This window comes from Arvicola amphibius, chromosome 7, assembly GCF_903992535.2.
Source record: "Arvicola amphibius chromosome 7, mArvAmp1.2, whole genome shotgun sequence".
Lineage (NCBI taxonomy): Eukaryota > Metazoa > Chordata > Mammalia > Rodentia > Cricetidae > Arvicola > Arvicola amphibius.
In genome coordinates, this window is record NC_052053.1 from 101,949,211 (window position 1) to 101,962,604 (window position 13,394).

Below are 13,394 nucleotides of genomic sequence, written 5' to 3' on the forward strand. Positions count from 1 at the left end.
CCCTCTAGCTGCCTTCCCTACTGGTGCCAGGATCCTGTTGTCCCTACTGTCCCAGAAAGGGTTTCATGTCTAGAGGATGTCTGATTTCCCTTAGGGAGCAGGATTTTACCTCAGTGGGTGGGCAACCACTACTTCATGACAGTTTGTTGATGATTCGGAAGAAGCAGCTGCCACCACCAAGACATCAACTCTTTGTGGTCACAGCATCCCTCCAGCTACCTGTGAGCACAGAGGCTGTGACACTAATGGCAGCTTTCAAGGTTTGGGGGTTTTGTTTTGGTTTTGTCTTCTCAGATTTCAAAACATCTAGAAAATATATATTGGGAAAACATTATTTAGAGAAGTGTCTACTCCTCGGCAGTCATTTTAATGTACTATCCGTAGCAGAAAAATAATTGAATCAACAGCTTCTTCTTGGAGGTGGGCAGTTGTGAATCTGAACCCAATCCCAGGCAGGCCTCTGCAGACTTGAAGCTGCCATTTCCTGTGCAGAAAGCCCGCAAGAGAGAACATGTTGCCTGACCTGTGTGGTCCCAGGAAGAGCTCCCTGCCCAGGATAGTATGATACTTCCTCCCATTGTCTCCTCTCTCTCTGTGTGTGTGTGTGTGTGTGTGTGTGTGTGTGTGTGTGTGTATGTGTACAGTTGCTTGTGTGTGTGCAGGGATGTGTAAAGGCCAGAAATCTGCTCTGAGTGGTTTTAATTAATTATTTTATTCGCATTAATGTCTTCCTGCATGTATCATTGTGTGAAGGTGTCAGATCTTGGAGTTATAATTGTGAGCTGCCGTGTGGGTGCTGGGAATTGAACTCTAGTCCTCTGCAAGAGCAGTCAGTGCTCTTAACCGTTGAGCTATCTCTCCAGCCCAAGTGACATTCTTTAGATACTGTCCACTTGGTTTTTTGAGCCAGGGTCTCTCACCTGGCCTGGGACTCACCATTTAAACTAGACTGGCCAGTGCATGTCACCATGGTTTACTTCCTTACATAGGCTCCAGAGATCTGACTCAGGGCTTCATATTAATACAGCAAGCCCTTCTCTGACTGAGCTGTCTCCCAGCGCCCTCTCCTCTCTTGATGAAAGCTGTTCATCCTTTCTGAGCCTCTTACAGACACAAGCTGTTCCTCTCATGTGGGTAACTACTATCTATCATTGTGAAGAAGCTTTATCAAATATTAATGCACTGAGGTTAATAATAAAATTCTGCTCCCTCCCTGTGCCGTGCAGTCTGAGTGAGCCACATTAATAGCCTCCTCCATCTTTGGGACATTCCTGTGGGTTGTCAGCCTCATTCCCAAGGGCAGGCTCCAGCACCAGGCCTCCTAGGAGCAGCCTATCCCCACCCCCGGTTCCCCCAGGGCTCCCTCGGATGCTGCCTGGCTGAAGAGGTGCCAAGGGTGTTGTTTTCAGAGCATCTGTTCATTTTTCTCTTTTTATCATGTCAGTAAGAGAGTGCTAGGGAGGCTTCTGGCAGAAGTCTGGGAGTTCTCATCCCAACACTGGCTTTCAGATGCTGGAAACTGGGTCTGCCAGGAAATCTCACCTCACAGAAAAGTGAGAGAGGATCAAATAATCATATACACTCCGATACACACACACACACACACACACACACACACACACACCCCACATACTGGTAAGGTTTCCTGCAAACTATATAAGTTCATAACATGACCCATAGCTTATAGCTCACTCATTAAGCTTGCTTCAGTTCAAGTTTGATTTAATGGTAGAGAAAGGAGGAGGGCATGTGGCAACCATTTCCTAAAGGGCCTTAGAGGCCATAGAAAAATCCTGGAAGGAAACAAAACCTCAAAAAAGGTGGCGAAGGAGACTATTTGCAACAAGAATGGCAAGTGGAGTGGTCAGAGGGAGAACATGTTAGCTGAGAGGGCTCCATGGTCTCAGGATAGGAGGTGGTTGCTTTGACTTCATGGGGCCAGCAGGTATGGGGAAGCTATGCAGAAGTCTCGGAAGAGCAGATGGCTGCTTGAGCTAGGGGGCCACCGTATGCGGGGAGAAAGTAATGCATGCTGGCAGGAGTGTTCTGTCCTGATGCTGTAGTCGAGGGACCTTCGTCTGCCGCTTTTCTGCTCCTCCCACCTCTGGTTCCTTACCTGAAAACTAGGAACTTGAATCAGTTGATGCTCCAGGCTCTTCCAGCTCCACCCACCTGAGAAATCACTTACGGGGGGGCATCATCGACAAAGGTCAGAGTGATTGATGGGGCTTTGGGTCCTGGTTTGGAGAAAGGGAATTTAACCTTTTTTTTTAAAGATTTATTTATTTATACAATATCCTGCCTGTAGGCCAGAAGAGGGCAGCAGATCTCATTATAGATTGTTGTGAGCCACCATGTGGTTGCTGGGAATTGAACTCAGGACCTCTGGAAGAGCAGTCAGTGCTCTTAACCGCTGAGCCATCTCTCCAGCCCCGGAATTTAACCTTTTTAACAAATCATGAGGTTCTCAGAAATTCTTGCCTGGATTGGGGTTGTGTCCTAGACCACCTTGACTCCTATAGTCTTGCGTTCCCAGTGAGTGCATGCCACATGCTAACAGCACATGTGAGTCTGTGGCCACATGCTTTATCCAGGTTGACTCCACAACCCCTCAAGTACCCTGTGAAGGAGGCAGACAGAGCTGTTCCACTCACCCTTGGCAGAAAGGACCGGAGCGATGTCGCTCATCACTGTGCTAAGTCCTCCAGCCATCTTGCATACTCCTGAGTTCTCCGTGATCTGTCTCCGCCCTCCATGATCTGAGCTTTACACCCCACTCCAGATGCCTATTCTTGTTTTTCTTATCACCTGCAGCCTCTTGAGACTTTCTGATCATAACCTTGAGCTCACCGCTGTCCTTCAGCCTCAGAATACTGTCACCCGCCGGGGAACAACGAACCTCTGACCGCAGAATTTCCCAGAGGAACGCAAAATATTTTACATCCAGACCTTTCATGTCACCCCATGTAGAGGCATCTGTCACCGACTCTGAATTGGTTTCCCTGCTCTGGGTCCCCTTGGAATCATTGTCCTCCAACACATGTGTAGGGCTGCCCTTCTTTACCTTGGAACCACTAAGCTCTTCAGCCGGAGCACCAAATTCAAATTCTTCTTTAGCTTTTGCTCTGGATCAGTTCCCTGCTTTACATCCCAGCCCCCAAACATGCACACGCTTGAGCACACTTGCTGCTTGTGAATGAAAGGAGTGTATGGATGCTCTAGGGCATGGCCGAGGAGAAGGTTTTTATTGTAGAGATGAGGGAGAGGACAGCCAGAGGCATCTGGGAGAGTCCGGAGCAGGGAGAGAAAACAGTAGACTGAACAGGACCAGCAGACTGAACCAGACCATGAGCGGAAGGGGAGGAGCAACGGCAGAGAAGAGAGAGGGAGCAAAGAAGATCAAAAAAGATGGCCCACACTTGGGAGGCAGAGGCAGGCAGATCTCAGTGGATTGGAGGTTAGCTGGTCTTCAAAGTGAGTTCCAGAACAGCTAGGGCTGTTACACAGAGAAACCCTGTCTCAAAAAAAGAAGAAGAAAAAGAGAAAGAGGAGGAGGAGGAGGATCGGAAGACTAAGAGAGAGCCAAGAGAATAAAGAGCACTCATGCCCAAAATGGCAGGGTTATACAGGAGTGAGATGCTGGGGGAAGGGAAGCCCACGGGCTGGAGAAGTTCAGTGTAGGGGGCGTGCTGAGAGGTTGCCAGCTAGGGACTCTGTAACTGGTACTCGCAATGCTAAGAAAGCCTCGAGGTCAGCAGGCCCTTCTGTATGCTAATAAGCACCACAGTGCCATTTGTCCTGGATTTCTTTTGAATCTGACAGTTGCTCCCTGGATCAATCAGGCTTCTTTAGAGGACTAGAACTTATTGAACAAATCTCTGTACATAAAGGAAATTTATTAGAATTACTTATAGGCTGTGGTCCAACTAGTACTAGCTGTCTACCAACAGAAGGTCCAAAAATCCAGGAGTTGTTCAGCCTGTAAGGCTCCACGCCTCAGCTGGTCTTCAGTATACAGCACAATCCCAAAGAAGTAGGCTCTAATGCCAGTGAAGGCATGGGCTTGCCAGTGAGGGTGAGAGACAGCGGGCAGAGAGTAAGCTTCCTTCTTCCATGTCTTTATATGTTCTTCCAGCAGAAGGAGTGGCCCAGATTAAAGGTGGATCTTCTACCTCAAAGAACTGGTTCTTTGATTAGAAGTGGTTCTTTGAGAATCTTCCCACTTCAATTGATTTAATTAAGGAAAAAAATCTCTCACAGGTGTGCCCATCCATTGGGGTTTTAGTTAATTGCAGATGTAGTCAAGTTGCAACCAAGTAAGGCCATCATACGCATGTGCATGCACGCATGCACACACACATTCACACATGCATGCACACACGCACACACGCATACCCTTCCCACTCAAGGAACTTTAGAGCAGAATCCAATTTTCTTCCCAGTATTCTAAAGGCGGCATCATCTTCAGCCCTCAGATCAAAGCTAGCCTTCAAAGATAAAAATGTTTTGATGTAAGCTGATTTATGATAAAGTGGTTTCTTTTGCGGTGACAGAGAACTCCAAGACAATTACTTTTGTATCTTTTGAGCACTTTATTAACCAGAATATATTTTAGCATAGAAAAGATAAAAATAAAAAACTAAAGACATTGTTAATGTCTCGTAAGCTATTTCCATGCCTATAGATATGACTATGTATGAGAATGTTAGCTACAGTTCTAAATCTTTCTCACTAAATGCACTCTATTAATTCTCATTAGCAAATACGCAGATTATCTCTTTAATGCAGTGGTTCTCAACCTTCCTAACTCCGCAACCCCTTGATACAGGTCCTCACGTTGTGGTGACCTCCAACCATAAAATTATTTTCAATGCTACTTCATAGCTGTAATTTTGCTGCTGTTATGGAATGTACTATAAATATTTGATGCACAACCCCTGTGAAAGGGTCGTCCCACCCACCCAAAGGGTTGTGACCCAGAGGTTGAGAACCACTGCTTTAATGGCTTCCTAGTGTTCCTTTACATTAATTTACTCCAAGCTCATTAGCCAACTTTATGTGTTCAACTCGAATCATTTCTAAGTGCTTTATTCTTACGTTTCGTTTTCTCAGGTTTGTGGTCACACCCTAAAGCTCCTTTGCTGTCAACGCTAGCTAGGCTGTCAGTTGTTAAGGGCCAGACTGCCTTCAGCCGTTCACGGTACCAGTCTACTGAACGGGAGTTGGTTGAAAGGAGGATTCCTCCCCTAAGAGTTAAACAAGAACAGAATTCATGCCACCAACACCATTTCTGATGTGTCCCCGAGGGTCTGCTTCTAATCTTAGCTGTATAAAGGACTGGCTTCTGTGTCACTGAGGCTTAACCCAAGTTCATGGGAGTGAAAGCACAGCACACTGGGGTTGGTTTCCGGGAGAGAGCCTGAGCCTGGGCACTGCCTACCCTTGTTTTCAGGTCTGACCCAGGCGCATGCTCAATGACCAATCACGGGCCTCTCTTGTCTCTCAGAGGCCAATTCACAGGCCCCTCACCGTCTGTCCCTGCCTCTCAAGGCCTCTTATCACGCTTGTCTTTCTAGCTAATTTTGGCCAGTGCGTTAGGCTGTCAACTGGTTAAAATGCAGATTCCTTCAGAAAGGCTGCCCTTTTTTGATTTTTATTGTTGGTTCCTTGGGATTTATGAACTTTTACGCTATTCTCTGTGACATCTGTTGTTTCTTATTATTAAAAGTAACATATGCTGGGGGCTGAAGAGATGACTGGCGGTTCAGAGCTGTGGGTGCACTTCCACAAGAACCCGGATCGATTTCCCAGAACCCCCATGGTAGCTCACAGCTGTCTGTAAGCTCTGTTCCAGGGGATCCGACACCTTCACACAGACATACATGTAGACAAAACACCAATGTACATACATTTAAAAAGTAATATATATGCTCATAGCAGAAATTTTCTTTTTTACCTTTTTTTGTCATTGTAGAAACTATGTGACCAATTAAGAAGAAAACAAATATCACCCATAGTCTTACCACCGAGCTTAAATTTTTTTATTTATAAAGTCGTATTTTGCACATGGCTTGACAACCTGAATTTTCCCTTTCTTATTGTTGAAACTTCTTATGTAACATTCACAATATTCTCATTAATGTAACCAGAATAAAAAATTACCCCGTTGTTGTTTTTGTGGGCTGTCATTCCCTACTTTTTCTCGTTTCTTTTGGAAATAGAGATGAACCGTCAGGGCTCCTGCATGATAGGAAGCTCTTTAGCACTGGGCTCTACACCCAGCCCACCATTCTTTGTTCTAAGAGATTTCAGACAGATAAAATGGAGAAAGTCATCAAGCACTCATGGAATTTTATGGGCACAGGAGGAATAAACAGGTGGCCCACAGAGTTAGCCACATCTTCTGTATCTTTCCCAGAGTATTTTATGCATATTTAAACACACAGTCTATATTGGTTTTTCATAACTTTGTTTTTTTTTAATTTTTGCACAGTTCTACAAACTTTCACCCAATGTATCTTGAAATATATAAACACACAAAACTCTCCTCATTCTGTTTGCAGTTAAATAATTTTCCGTTGTAAGAACCTGTAATCTTGGGCTGGAGAGATGGCTCAGTGGTTAAGAGCGCTGCCTGCTCTTCCAGAGGACCTGAGTTCAATTCCCAGCAACCACATGGTGGCTCACAACCATCTGTAATGAGATCTGGTGCCCTCCTCTGGCATGTGGGCATACATGGAGGCAGAATGTTGTATACATAATAAATAAAATCTTTAAAAAAAAAAAAGAACCTGTAATCTTAGTGTAACAAGTCCCCCAATTGTATATATTTAGGTTATTTCTAATCTTTAACTGGTTGCAAAACTACAGTGACTAACCTTGAACCCGCTTGATGGTGTGGATGATCTGAGTGTGCTTGAGGGGTAAGTTCCTAGTATGGAGTCACTAGGAGAAGTATGTGTGCGTTTGAGATCATCCTTACCCAATTGCCTTTCCCAGAGGCCAGTCTTGTTAGCTTTTCCCAGCAGCGTGTGAATGCTGCGTCCTCTGCATTCTGAAAAAACTCTTATTTGTCACACTTGCAATCTTTTTTCATCTGACGAGTAAAACATTCATGTCTTCATGTGCCTTCCTTTTGCTTTCTTGCTTTTAGCATGAGAAATTCCAAACACGAAAATATCAGAGGTGACGAGAAAATAAACCACCGTCCAAACTTAGTGTTATCGATATGTCTGTGTGTTGGGGACTGAACTATTTTGAAGTAAACTAAAGACTGTCATGAGAGTTTCCCCTAAACCCCTTTGTCTGAGTCTTTGATAAGCAAGAGCATTTCCCACTTAAACATTATTCCACTCTTGCCGGGCACAGCTTTAATCCCAGCAGAGGCAGGCAGATCTCTGGGAGTTCAAGGCCAGCTTGGTCTACAGAGTGAGTTCCAGGACAGCCAGGGCTGTTACACAAAGAAACCCTGTCTCAGAAACAAACAAACAAACAAACAAAAAAAACTAACAACCATTGTACCACTGTTATACCTGACACAATTAGCAACAATTCCCTGATAATCAAAATCCGAGAGAAACCATTTTCCCTGTTGTCTCACAGCTGCCTTTTCCAATAAGAGCTGTTCGTTTTTATATTTGTGTGTGCTTGGGTGTGTGTTTTAATTTAGTTCTAGATTTATTTTATGTTTATAAATGTTTTACCTGCCTGTGTATTTGTGTACCACATGTGTGCCTGGTGCCCATGCAGGTCTGAAAAGAACACTGGATTCTTTGGAATCAGAGTTAAAGAGAGTTGTGGGCTGCCATGGAGGTGCTGGGAATCAATTCAGGACTTCTACAAGAGTAGCAAGTGCTGCTAACTTCTGAGCCAACCCTTCGGCATCATGTGTATGCTTTTGATGTGTGATTCCACGAGCATCATGGAGAGCTTTTCATATATTTGAAGGATATATATATATATATATATATATCCTTATATATCCATATATACTTATATCCTTATACACACACACACACACATATATATCCTTATATATATCCATATATATCAATAACAATTTGGCAAGGTGCTGTGTCTCAGTGAAAACACAGAGAAGGTCAGAGCTGCTGAGTTCACAGCCGAGATATAGGCGTGCGTGCAAGGAGGTGGGAAGACAGGATGCAGACAAAGCATTGGGTCCTGTAACCCCCATTTTGAGATTGTTGTGTTTCTGCTGCTGTGATAAGACACTGAACCAAGGCAACTTGTAGAAGAAAGGGTTTATTGGGAAGGCCTAGAGTCCTTGACCATCATGGCCGGGAGCATGGTGGCAGGGAGGCAGGGAGAGTGCCTGCATCCTCGTCCTCAGGTAGGAAGCAGAGAGAGCTAGTCCATGTGATACACCTCCTCCAACAAGGCCACCTCCCCTTAATCTTTCCAAATAGTCACCAACGAGGGGCCAAGAATTCAAATATGGGGGCCATCCTCATTTAATCCACCACATGCCCCTGAAGACTTCCTGCTGGGCCCCACATCTTAAAGTTTCCACGGCCTTCCAGAAGCAGCAAGTTGTAGACCATTTCGAGCCTCTATTACATGGACATTTGGGGACCATTCCTGTCCAAGCTATAGCAGTAGGTTTTCACATGATAGCATTTCTCCTCATTAGTTTCCCCTTGTTCATAATGTTCTCTACACACACACACACACACACACACACACACACACACAACATTTTTAATGCATTTGAGCTTTCAATCTTTCATTTTCTGACTTTCACAATTATCTTCGCTGCTACTTCATAATGGTAATTTTGCTACTGTTATGAATCATAATATAAATATTTGATATGCAGATGGTTTTGGGCGACCCCTGTGAAAGAGGTGTTTGACCCCTGGGGATCACGACCCACAGGTTGAGAACCACTGCTCTAAAGGAACAGACCTGATAGAATTGTGTAATTGTGTGTGTGTGTGTGTGTGTGTGTGTGTGTGTGCATGCGCGCACACATGTGGGCGCACTTGCAAGCCATTTATTAGAGTGGCTCATAGACTGTAGTCTGTTTGGGTAGTCCAGCAATGACTGTCTCCCAACAGAAGGCTAACAATTCAGTAGCTGTTCATCCCGTGGCCTGAAGGTCAGCAGTCCCAATCTGGTGCTGGAGTCTTGGAGGATTCCTCGAGAGCGTCTGTCTACATTGAAATCCCGAAGTAGTTCCTAAGACCAATACAGTAAAGCTTCACAACAGAATAGATTACCTATCCAGGGAGAGTGAGAGTAAGCAGGGAAAAGGCAAAAGCTCCCTTCTTCCATGTCCTTTTATGTGGGCTGCCACCAGTAGGTATGGCCCACATTTAGAGTAGCTCACCGAACCTCAAAAGAGCCAATCAAGAAAGTCCCTCACAGCTCAGTGATGGTGGTACACACCTTAATCCCAGCACTTGGGAGGCAGAGGCAGGTGGATCTCTGAGTTCGAGGCCAGCCTGGTCTTCAGAGCGAGTTCCAGGACAGCTAGAGCTGTTACACAGAGAAACTGGCTTGTAACAACCCCCCCATACACCCCCCCAAAAAAAGTCCCTCCCAGACATACCCAGTTGCATGGGCTTCAGCTGACTGCAGGTGTGGTCAGGTTGGTCACTACGAGCATGGCACTTTGTTTTAAGCCTCTCATCCCAGACATCTTGGCCACAAAACGAACTGTTAGCGAGTTTGTGTATTTTCTTGAACCAGATCCTTACCGAGGGAGTGTGAGCCATTTGTCTGTTTCTCAACAGCCTCTGGGACAGTTCCTGGGTGGTGGAAGGACGGCACCTTCTGTGTGCCGGCACTTTTCATACACAACCGTGCTTGTCAGTGGGTAGCTCTTTGAGGGTTTCAGTATCATGGGTATATTTGACTTCAAGCCAAACTTTTGCAGGAAGTAGGGAATGAGTGAGAAAGGAACAGAGGAGAATGGAGAGGCCATGCTTTATGCTACAGAGACACGTGGTTAGAGTTTCTATTTTTCTATTGCTGTGAAGGGACACTGTGACCATGGCAACTCTTTTGGTTTTTCGAGACAGGGTTTCTCTGTAGCCATGGCTGTCCTGGAATTCAATCTGTAGGCCAGCTGACCTCGAACTCACAGAGATCCGCCTGCCTCTGCCTCCCTGAGTGCTAGGATTAAAGGCGTGCGCCACCACTGCCTGGCAGCAACTATGGCAACTGTTATAAAGGAAAACAGTGGTCTACAGTTCAGAGATTTAGTCCGCTATCATCATAGTGAGACATGGTGCTGGAGCGGTAGCTGAGAGTTCTATATCTTGCCAGGCAACAGGAACTGAACTGAGACACTGGGCATGGCTTGAGCGTACATGAAACCCCACAGTCCACCCCCACAGTGACACACTTCCTCCAATAAGATGATGTCTACTCCAACAAAGCCACACCTCCTAATAGTACCACTCCCTCTGAGCTTATGGGGGCTAATTACATCCAAACTACAACAATATCCACGTCCCTCCCCCTTTGCTGTGTGGGCAAGGCCGGGGCTCTAGAAACAAGCACTAGCTCCTGCAGGGCCTTATTGAAGCTTTCGTTTTCTTCAGGCTCAATGTTAAGATTGTTGGGTCTTTTGTGAGCAGCAGGCCTCATGCACAGTCCCTTCTTCCTGCTCATCTGACCATGGTTCAACCAGCAGCTGGCTCAGGCCCACTGGCCTTCCCTGCACTCAGGCGACTCCCTAGGAGCATCTAGGTCTTAAGGGAGGAATGTGCTGAGCGTGCCAGTGTGTTGCAGCTGAGCGAGCAGCTAATGGAAACTACCCCCACCGCTGGGCCCTTCCTCTGCTTGTGATCATCGTTAGCCTCTCAGAATCTTTCCCAGGTCTCAACACGGCAAAGTGTTTCACAGTGCTAGGGATTCTGGGTAATCTCCCCCCTTAAATGAAGGCAGCCGAGAGGCCATCTGCTGTGATCCAAGGCTGCAACTCCAGCATCATTGTGTATTGAAAACTGAGGAGGGCCCGGGGTGCTTTATGAGACTTCTGCACCAGTGTTTACGCCAGCCCAGCAGCCTGGAGTTAGATTCTGTGGCCCCGGCTAGAAACATGTCCTTATTCTTTCTCAGGCACAAATAAATAAGGATGAGCACCATGTAGTAAAATCTTCAGATTTTTTTTTTAATGTTTGTTAGTTTGTTTTTATAGACAGGATTTCTCTGTGTAGCCTTGGCTGTCCTGGAACTAGCTGTTGACCAGGCTGGCCTTGAACTCACAGAGCTCCGCCCGCTTCTGTCTCCCAAGTACTAAGATTAAAGACCACCTTGCAAAACCTTTGGATTTTTGAGCAGGATACTTAGGAAACAAAAAGAAGGAGTCAGTTTTTGAGGACACTCACCTCTAGAGTGGCCCAAACGCTAGTCCCTGGGTCAAAGTTTTCACCTCTGACTTAAGGAACAAGTCTAGGGAAGGCCTTGGGGTGGGGGTGGGGGCTCCAGCTGGCTCTGCTGAAGCCCAGTATACCCAGAGTAAATACCCTTGCATTCCGTCCTGCATATCATCAAAACTTTACTTACATTTTTGCTAAAGCAGCCCGTAAAACCAAGAAAACATTTTAATTTGCTGTTGACGGAAGGGTACGTTGGGGATTTTCTTGGCCCAGAGGCCCAGAATGAGTGAATGCCACTTAAGTTTTCCATTTATTTAAGATCAGCACAGTTCCCCTCCTCTTCGTGGAGATCTTCTTTAAGTGGCTGCCTTAGAAGTGTTTAGATGTGGCTCTCACACCCATCGCATTGCTCACAGAGTCTGTCCGCTCAGGATAGGAAGCCTCTGGCTCGCCCTTGCGTTCCCTACGACCTCCACTCAGTGATGGACACGTTATGGTGGTAGAGTTAGCATTTGCTGAATGGGTAAACAGACAAATAAAGAGGCTGAGTTCTTACCACTGAAACAGCCACGAAGTAGGAAGGAGTCTGATGGCGTGAGCCTCTGGGGCTGCCAGCATCATACCCTGGGGGCAGCACCAGCTCAGTTCCTCTTGTGTTATGTCAAGCCTGACATTTAATCATCTAAAAAGCCAACCCTTCCTTGGTTTGGACTCAGTTGAGTGCACATCCAGTCCTCCTCTCCAGTGTTGGCATCCCCTCCTGGATGGGATACCCGTGTCTGTCCCGGCTGTGACCCACACTCACACGCACTCTGCCCAGGCATCCTGCAGGACCCTAGACCCAGACATGCTCCCAGGTCAGCTCCACAGGTGTCTTCTCTCCTGCTGTTTCTGTCGTTTTTCCCCTCCCTTGCTGCTCCTCTTTGCCATTCTCTCCCTTCTGTTTGTGCTGTCCAGTCTCTTCTCTCAGGCCCTAGCCTGGAAACCTCAGCAGTATTTATTGCACAGAGGTTCCGGGTGGTGCCCATCTGAACTAGTTTAACACAGGCTAGGGGCTTTGGCTGCTCATTCCATCGTGGAGGTGCCTTGTCACCATCCCAGGGCTGAAAGTCAGCATCCCTTGCCTGCCATTCGGGGGTGAGATGATAACATACGCACCGACGGCTTCCAGCCCAAGCCTTTGTCCCCTATAATCTCCTGTGGATCAGCGGTCTGCACGTCTCAACTCTTCATGTCATTTTCTGCCTAGCAGGAGCTTGAGAGCACACACTCTGCCGTTAGACCCAGCACACGCCTGCCACATAACGGAACTGAATGAACGCCTCGCTAGTCCCCCGCGATACAGCTATGGAGTGCCTACTGGGTAGCAAGCTTCAGGGCCAGAGAATGGAGAGGCAAATGAGACAGGGCTACTGTGGGCCCCGTGAGCCACAGTCTGTAGGAAAGACATATATTCAACTAATCCTTCACAACGAGAATTCAGGAATCATAGGCGCCCATAGAGGGAGTCAAGAAAAGCACTCCTGAGAAATCCATTTGCCCTGACTTTAAAGGACAAACAGGAATTAAGTGCAGGGCGTGTGGGAAAATGCTAAGAGCATTCCAGGCAGAAGGAATGGATGGAAGGGTGAAGGTTGTTGGAGAGGAGGCCACTTGTTTGTTCCCGGCTGTTCAGCCCCAAAACAATCACCCAAAACTGTATTAATTAAATCACTGCTTGGCCCATTAGCTCTAGCTTCTTATTGGCTAACTCTTACATATTAATTTAACCCATTTCTAGTAATCTGTGTATCGCCACATGACTGTGGCTTACCGCAAGATTCCAACCGGTGTCTGCCTCTGGCGGCTCCATGGCTTCTCTCTGACTCTGCCCTTCTTCCTCCCAGCATTCAGTTTAGTTTTCCCTGCCTAGCTAAGTTCTGCCCTGCTATAGGTCCAAAGCAGTTTCTTTATTCATTAATGGTAATCACAGCATATGGGGGAAATCCCACATCAGGAGGTAGGGAAAGTGGGATGATGGATGGATTGAGAGATGGATCGAGCTGT

At 46.4% G+C, this 13,394-nt stretch overlaps 1 protein-coding gene across 1 annotated transcript in view; it reads left to right on the forward strand.

The window, feature by feature from the left end:
- The window catches only part of Sptb (spectrin beta, erythrocytic), a 123,694-nt gene that overhangs the window by 59,423 nt on the left and 50,877 nt on the right, over nt 1-13,394 (forward strand). The window lies entirely within an intron of this gene.